The sequence below is a fragment of the Chrysochloris asiatica genome, unplaced genomic scaffold (assembly GCF_000296735.1).
Source record: "Chrysochloris asiatica unplaced genomic scaffold, ChrAsi1.0 scaffold00464, whole genome shotgun sequence".
Lineage (NCBI taxonomy): Eukaryota > Metazoa > Chordata > Mammalia > Afrosoricida > Chrysochloridae > Chrysochloris > Chrysochloris asiatica.
The window spans coordinates 1,001,274-1,009,898 of NW_006408982.1; positions in this window are offsets into that span (position 1 = coordinate 1,001,274).

Genomic DNA, 8,625 nt, shown 5'->3' on the forward strand with positions numbered 1-8,625 from the left:
GCAGTATTGACATTTTCACAATGTTAAGTCTTCCTATCCAGGAGCATGGTGCATTCTTCCATTTTTGTAAGTTTCTTTTGGTTTCTTGCAGTAGTGTTTTGTAGTTATTTTTGTATAAGTCTTTTGTTTCTCTTATTACATTTATTCCTAGATATTTCATCCTTCGGGTGCCTATTGTAAATGGTATTGCTTTCCAAATGTCCTTTTCAACACTGTCATTTTTGGTATAGAGGAATCCAACTGATTTTTATATGTTGATCTTATACCCTACCACTTTGCTCAATCTTCCAATTAGGTCTAGAAGCTTTTTTACTGGGTCTTTGGGGTGTACTACGTATAGGATCATATCGTCTACAAATAGGGAGAGTTTTACATCCTCTTTGCCAATTTTGATGCCTTTAATTTCCCTTTCTTGCCGTATAGCTCTTACTAAGTCTTCCAGCACAATATAGAATAGAAGCAGTGACATAAGGCACCCTTGTTTGTTTCCTGTTCGCAGAGGGAAGGTTTTCAGTTTCTCTCCATTGAGAGTAATGTAGGCTGTTGGTTTTATATATAAGCTTTTTATTATGCTGAGGAATTTCCCTTCAATTCCTACTTTGTTGAATTTTTTTTTTTTTTGTCAGGAATAGATGTTGGATTTTGTCAAATGCCTTTTCTGCATCAATCGATATGATCATGTGGTTCTTTTCTTTTTTCTTATTTATATGGTGGATAACGTTGATCAATTTTCTAATGTTGAACCATCCTTGCATCCCTGATATGAATCCCACTCGAACATGATGTATTATCTTTTTGATGTGTTGCTTAATTCTGTTGGCTAGGATTTTGTTGAGAATTTTTGCATCTATGTTCATGAGAGATATTGGTCTATAATTTTCTTTCTTATTGATGGCCTTCCGTGGTTTTGGTATGAGGGTTATATGTGCTTCAGAAAATGTATTAGGACGTTTTCCATCTTCCTCTATATTCTGGAATAATTTGAGTAGCATTGGTGACAGCTATTCCCTGAATGTTTGGAAGATTTCACCTGTGAAGCCATCTGGGCCTGGACTTTTTTTGGTTGGGAGTTTTATGATGACCTGTTCAATTTCTGCTTTTGTTATGGTTCTGTTCAGTTTTTCTACTTCACTGTGTGTATGTTTAGGTTGGTCGTGTTTATCTAAAAATGTATCCATCTCTTCTAAGTTTTCAAATTTGTTGGAATACAACTCTTCATAGTATTCTGCTATTATCCTTTTGATTTCCTTTGGTTCCATTGTGACATCGCCCATGTGATTTCTAATGCGTGTTATTTGTGTCTTCTCCCTCTTTTCTGTTGTTTGGTTTGCCAATGGTCGGTCGATTTTGTTAATTCTTTTAAAGAACCAGCTTCTTATCCTGTTGATTTTTTTCTATAGTTTTTCTGTTTTCTATCTCATTTATTTCTGCTTTAATGTTTATTATTTCTTTTCTTTTGGTGGCTGTGGGTTCCCTCTGTTAGTCTGTTTCTAATTGTTGTAGATGCTGCATTAATGTGTTAAATTTAGTTCTTTTCTCTTGTTGATGTGTGAGTTTATTGCAATAGATTGTCCTCTCAGCAACACTTTCACCATGTCTCAAATATTTTGGTATGTTGTGTTTTCATTCTTATTTATTTCTAGAATCTTTGCGAATACACGTTTAATTTCTTCTACTACCCAGTCGCTTTTCAGCAGGTTGTTATTTAGTTTCCATGTATTTGACTTGATTTCTTTGGTCTTCCTATTGTTGATTTCTAATTTGATAGCATTGTGGTCTGAGAAGATGCTTTGTAATATTTTGATATTTGTAAATTTATGGAGATTTGTTTTGTGGCCTAAAACATGGTCTATTCTAGAGAATGATCCAAGTGCACTTGAAAAGAATGTGTATTGTGCAGTTGTTGGTTTGAATGCTCCGTACACATCTCTGAGGTCCAGTTGGTTGATTTTGTTGTTTTGTTCTTCTGTGTCTTTGTCAAGTTTCTTTCTAATTGTTCTATCCAGTTTTGAAAGTGGTGCATTAAAATCACCCACTATTATTGTAGATTCATCTATTTCTTTCTTCAAATCTATTAGCGTTTGTTTTAGATATTTTAGAGGTCTTTCATTGGGAGCATAGATATTTATCATGGTTATTTCATCCTGTTAAATTGTCCCTTTAATCATTAGATAATGTCCATCTTTATCTATTATGCTGGTTTTTGCCTTAAAGTTTGTTTTATCTGAGATTAGTACTGCCACTCCTGTTTGCTTTTTACTGCAATTAGCTTGGTATATTTTTTTTCCCATCCTTTGACTTTTAATCTCTTTTTGTCCCTGTGTGTGAGATATGTCTCTTGCAGACAGCATATTGAAGGATCTTGTTTTCTTATCCATTCTGCCACCCTCTGTCTCTTAAGAGGTGCATTTAATACATTTACATTCAGTGTAATTATTGATAGGTATTGATTAATTTCTGTAATTACATTTGTTTTTTTGTGGTGTTGCAAAAACAAGACTGAATACAGCAGTCTCTAATCACAAAAAAAGGGTGGGGGTAGAAGAAAAAGCGGAAAAAGAAAAAAAAATCTGTAGCTTAATATAAGTATGTCTTTAATGTCCTAACTCTCTTTCAGTCACTTCAGCCCTCCTCTCCTTGTTGTTAAATGCTGTTGAGTCAATTCCGACCCATAGCGACCCTGTATAGGGTTTCCCAGGAGCAGTTGGTGAGCTTGAACCACCGACCTTGCAGTTCAAAATGCTTTGCAGTCTGGCACATTAATCCACAGCACTACACCGGGACTCCTCTCCTACCAGTGAGAAAAAAGCAGACCAAAATTGTGGCACATCAGTGTCTCAGCTTGGGCTGAGTGTCTGTGTGGATTCCTGGAAGAAGAATCCACTAGCAGTGAAGGTGGGTCTTGGCCACTTAGCTCATCCTCTACCTCTATTCACCAGAATGGAGGTGGGGAAACACTGTGCATACCAATTACCCGACACCAAAGAAAAAAATAAAATCAGAACCACGCAAATCTGGCAAAGTATATTGTGCACTTTTTTTCCCCAAGTTTCCCGCGGCATGTTTCCATGGTCTCTGTAGCCCCCATTTTGTCCCGCTGCTTGGTCTCACCCAGGTTGTTGGCTCAGGCCTCTGAACCCAGCCCGGCAGATTCAAAAGTATGTGATTTTTTACTTCAGCTACAAACTTCACAAGTTATAAGCCTTCAAACCTTTAAACTATTCTTATCTCTGTGGGTTCGAGTTTTGGAGCTCTGTCCTGGCTCTTTTTTGCCTGGAATTCTGAGTTATTGCTGACTCCGACCTTCACTACACCTTCACCTTAGCCACCATCAATCCCCACCTCTCTCAGCCATCATTTTTAACCAGCTCCAGGCAACACCAGAAATTTCCGCTCTTCCCACTCCACAGAAATATTTTATCTAATAACTGTCTAAATTCCAGCTATTTTGAGAGGCGAGGATTGAGGTGGCTATATTTTTCCACTTTCCAAACCACTCTTCTGACTAGTCAGTGAAAGGGTCATTGATCCCAGCATTTTTTACCACTATAGCTACCCTACTTTGTAGGGCATCATACCTGGTATAGCTTATGAAACTCGATTGGTTACAGTAGATGTAATTAACTCAGTCTACATTTCTATTTATAGTAGTTTGACAGAAAAAAATATTCTGTCGAACACTGCAGTTATCTGATTCTTATTTTTAAATCTGTTAGTTGACCCCTGAGTACTTCAGTGAAGTCTATTTAAATATGTGGATCAATTGATCCTGGGAGAGATTGCCAAGCTCGAGATTTCTAATGATGGTTAGGTTTCTTGTGAAATTCTAGGGTGAAGGGAATTGCCAGGTGGACTGAAGTGTACATCCCCATCCAAAGGATGCCCGCAAATCTAGGAGCTTTCCTTTTCACAATATCTCCAGATCTCTGTCCGGGGTATTCTGAAGACTGAATAGTTGTCACTGATAGGCTCACAAGTGACATTTTGAATGTGGGTGCAAGTTGTCAATTCTACAGGCACTGGGAACTCTGCTCTCTGCCTTTAAAGACAGAAAGAGTTCTTCATCATACCTATGGAGAACGAAGGAATTTTCTTTGACAAGGTCTTAGAAGTTTAATTTTCCCAAGTGTCCTTTTCTTGGTATAGAGCCAAAACACAATCTATATCTGGATCCCAACAAAGGAAACATGGAAATACCTGTGCCAGTAGTTTATAAGCTGCACAAACATGGCGATCACTTTTGTTGAGAGCCTGTAGTGTATATTTAACCTCTTGTACCCAAGCTTTCACACTTCTATATCTTGTTTCTATTTCTAATGTATATCTTAGGTCTTTTACCTCATTCAATTCTATTCTTTTAGGGTTACTTTCAGCCCACAAGGTCCCAACCAGAGATATTGGCAGCAGTTCCATAAACCCAGATTCCTACTCTTGGTTCCATATCACTGAGAGTGGGGACATTAACTGAGACAAGTACTTGGTTTTCAAAGCTCCTCAGCAGTTTGATTTTTTAAAAAAGCAAGCTCATAATGTTGAAGCCTAATGTTTTATGTTTGCCCAAAGGCTGTCTGTCTACCAGGAAGGGGCCTCCCCTGTGCAATACCACCCCCACTTTCTCCGGAGCCCGCTTATCTGTGCTGCCCAGTCAGGGAAGCGCAGGAAGTCCTCTGAATATGTTCTTTTTGATGATGAATGCAACACCATTCTCTTCAATTTTTCATTCCTGGCATAATAATCTTCTGATTGTCAGATTAAAAATGGCCAATGCCATGCCATTTCAGCTAACTAATGCCTAATTTATTGATGTTTATTAGTTTCATTCATTTTTGACGATTTCTAATTTCCTTAGATTCATATTTGTACATTCTATATTCTGATTTTCAATGGATGTTTACATCTATTTCTCTTCACTTTGAGTTTTGCAACAACAGCAAATGAAGGTCCTGTGGTATTTACTCCCACCTGAATTACTCCATTCGCATCATCACTATCAACTCTACTTTGAAAAGGAGTTTCTTCCCCAGTTGCATTTTGAGTGCCTTCTAACCTGAAGGGCTCATTTTCTGGAAATTATCTAACAGTGTTTCTCTGTTATTCATAAGTTTTCCAGTGACTAAATGTTTATAATTAGATCATCACTCCTTCTTCCTAGCCTGTCTTCATGTGGACACTCCTCTGAAATATGTCCACCATGGATGACCCTGCTGATATTTAAAATACCAATGACATAGCTTCCAGAATCCCTGCAACTCACTAGCCATTACAGTACAACAAAGTGTCAAATGAGGGGTGGTTTGCAATAATAGAAAATTTCAAAAACTCAGAGGCTAACAAATTTTCTTAAGCATGTGGAGAGACTATGACCCTCCCATCTTGCTGGTGGAACTTTAAAATGTTTCAGCCAATCTGTAAATGTTGTGCACTTTCTTAGAAATTTGGAAATAGAAACACCTTATGATCCAGCAATTCCTTGACCGGGTGTGCACCTACAAGAATGGTGAGCCAGAATATGAGTAGTTATAGACACACCAATGTTTATCACAGCACTATTCACAATAACAAAAAGATGTAGACAGTCAAAGTGCTCATGAATGGAATAATGGATAAACAAACTCTGGTACATACACTATGCGACCTTGAATCAAGACAGAGCTTCAGACCACCTCAAAATATGGATGAACCTGGAGGACATCATGCTGACTGAAATTTGTCAATCAAAAGTGACAGATTTTACATAAGACCATTATTATAAAAACTTAAGAAAATATATTCAAAACAGCGGGAAGAGAAAAAAAAATCATCTGTGATAAAAACATAGATTACCAAACAGTCTAGTTAAGTGTTATTGTAAAGCAATTTTCTGTTTCTCTATTTAAACTGTTCTGCTTCATTTTGGAGTATGTATCCAAATCAGCTTTGGTGGTGGTGGTGGTTATGTGCTCTGGAGTTAGTTCTGACTTAAAACAACTCTGTATAGGGTTGCAGAGGCTATAAATCTTTACAGGAGCAGAAAGTCTCATTTTTCTCCCACGAAACAGCTTGTAGTAGTTTCAAACTGCTGACTGTGAGATTAGGAGCATGATTCATAACATTATGCAACCACTTTCTTAGAAGGAATTTTTTAAAGAAACAAGCTAGATTGAAAATAAACTTTTTTAGCAGAAAAGAAAAAAGAAAAATAAAGAGTGAAAAGATATCCATACTAGATACCTAGAAAAGAAGAAAAAACTTATCTTTTTTTGGTTACCATGAGTGGAGAGAGGCAATGGTAGAGAACAATTTATGGGATAGCCACATCATAGTTTGGGTGTTGGGGAGTGCAATATACAAGGAAAAGGATGGCAATACACAATAATTGAGAGGAAGTGGGATAACAAATAGATAGGGTAACACTTAGATAGCTTTGCATGGGTTAAATGGGACAGAGGTAAATCCTGATACATACACAAACTTGGAAGAATGGTGCTCTGTGATACAGGAATGAAGGCATAGTCCGAAGGTATAATCAAAATATTCCAGGATAAACAGATGTTAAGGGACTTTTTCAAAGCCAACCCTATACTTCAATATATCCTAAAGGGAGTTATTTGGACTGAGAACCAACAAGAAAACACTACAACCAGAGAGTGACATACTTGGCAAAACCAACTGGAACTCATTTGATGATAGACAAGTTCAGACAAGAACAAAACTACAAAAACAAATTCAGAGGATCTGGGAAAACTGTAGACAAATATCCCTCATGGACATAAATGCAAAATTCTCAACAAAATCCTAGCCAACAGAATTCAGCAGCATATCAAAAACATAATATCTGGTGGCCAAGTGGGATTAATTTAAAGGATGCAAGGATGGTTCAATATTAGAAAAAAAAAATCAGTGCAATCCACCATATATATATATTGAGGAGCTCTGGTAGCGTAGTGGTTACGAATCGGGCTGCGAACCTTAAGGTCAGCAGTTCGAAACTACCAGCCGCTCCGCGGGAGAAAGATGAGGCTTTCTACTCCCGTAAAGATTTACACCCTTGGAAACCCTGTACAGGGTCGCTATGGGTCGGAACCAACTCGACGGCACTTTACAACAACAACAATATATATATTTTAATAAAAGGAAAACACATGACCATAGTGACTGATGCAGAAAACACATACGACAAAATTCCACATGAATTCCTGATAAACTCCCTCAACAAAGTAGGACTTTATGAGAAACTTCTCAACATAATTAGGAGCATATATACAAATCCAACAACCAACATTACTCTTAGTGGAGGAAACTGAAAGCTTTCACTTTGCCAAAAGAAAGCAGACAAGGATGTCCTTTATCACCACTCCTATTCAACAGTGTGCTGGAAGTCTTAGCCAGAGCTATAAGGGAAGAGAGGGAAATTAAAGGCATCCAAATAGACAAGAAGAAGTAAAAATCTCTCTATTTGCAGAGGATATGCTCCTATACATGCAAAAATCAGAAGACATAGCACAAGTAATAAATAATAAATAAACTACTAGAATTCATTGGAAGGTAAGCAAAGTGGCACATTACAAGATCAACATACAAAAATCAGTTGGATTCTGCTATATTAATGACAGATCTGAAAACAAAATTGGGAGAATAATACCATTTACATTAGCTACCCAAAAGACGAAGGAGCTCTGGTACTGCAGTAGTTACGAATCTGGCTGCGAGCCTCAAGGTCAGCAGTTCGAAACTACCAGTGGTTCCATGGGAGAAAGATGAGGCGGTCTACTCCCATAAAGATTTACAGCCTCGGAAACCCTGTGTAGGGTCGCTAATGGTCAGAACCAACTCCACGGCACATAACAACAACGACAACCCAAAAGACAAATTCTTTTTTAAAGTTTTTATGGTGAACTGAGTGATAGTTTACACTGGAAAACATCAGTTTTCCACTTATTGTTTCATTGCTCTGATTACAGTCTCCTCTGTGCATCATCATTCAACAATATTTGTTTCTATTCTCATTTTTTGTTGATGTTTTTGTTTGTTTTTGTTTTGGGGGTTGTACACAAAAACACTAAGGAATATATAACCCCTTAATGTAAAGACTCCTTCCCTTGCAGTTGGTGTTTTGAGATACTACATCCGTAAGTATAGGTCGAGTTCATCATATTGCAGCAATTTGCAGTTGTTAAGGCCAAATTTTTTCAGACACAAATCTAAACAGAGACACAAAAGACCTATACCAAATAAACTACAGACCCACCAAGAGTGGCAAGAGGAACACACAATAATTCTTGAAAGAAAGACAAGCAGGAAAAAAAAAAAAAAGCTGACTATTTGGCTGTTACAAGAACAAGCAAGTTGTTCACCTGGAATTCATCAAAACAAGCCATCAAGTAACTTCAGGACAAACCACTTTACATGATGGAACCTTGTTGCAGACCGTGTAAGACTAGTCAGAGGTTCGAGGCCCTCTAGGGCTGATGTAACAAATGAGGCCACTGGCAGTTAATGGAAAATTGCTTTCATCTTAATATTCAGGTATATATATTAAATTAATACACTGGAGCCTTTGAAAATCCACAGATAAATGTGATATTTTCCTAAAGCCGAGACTAAAGGTTGCAAGGTTAAACCTTTCTCCAAAGGATTAACTAAAAA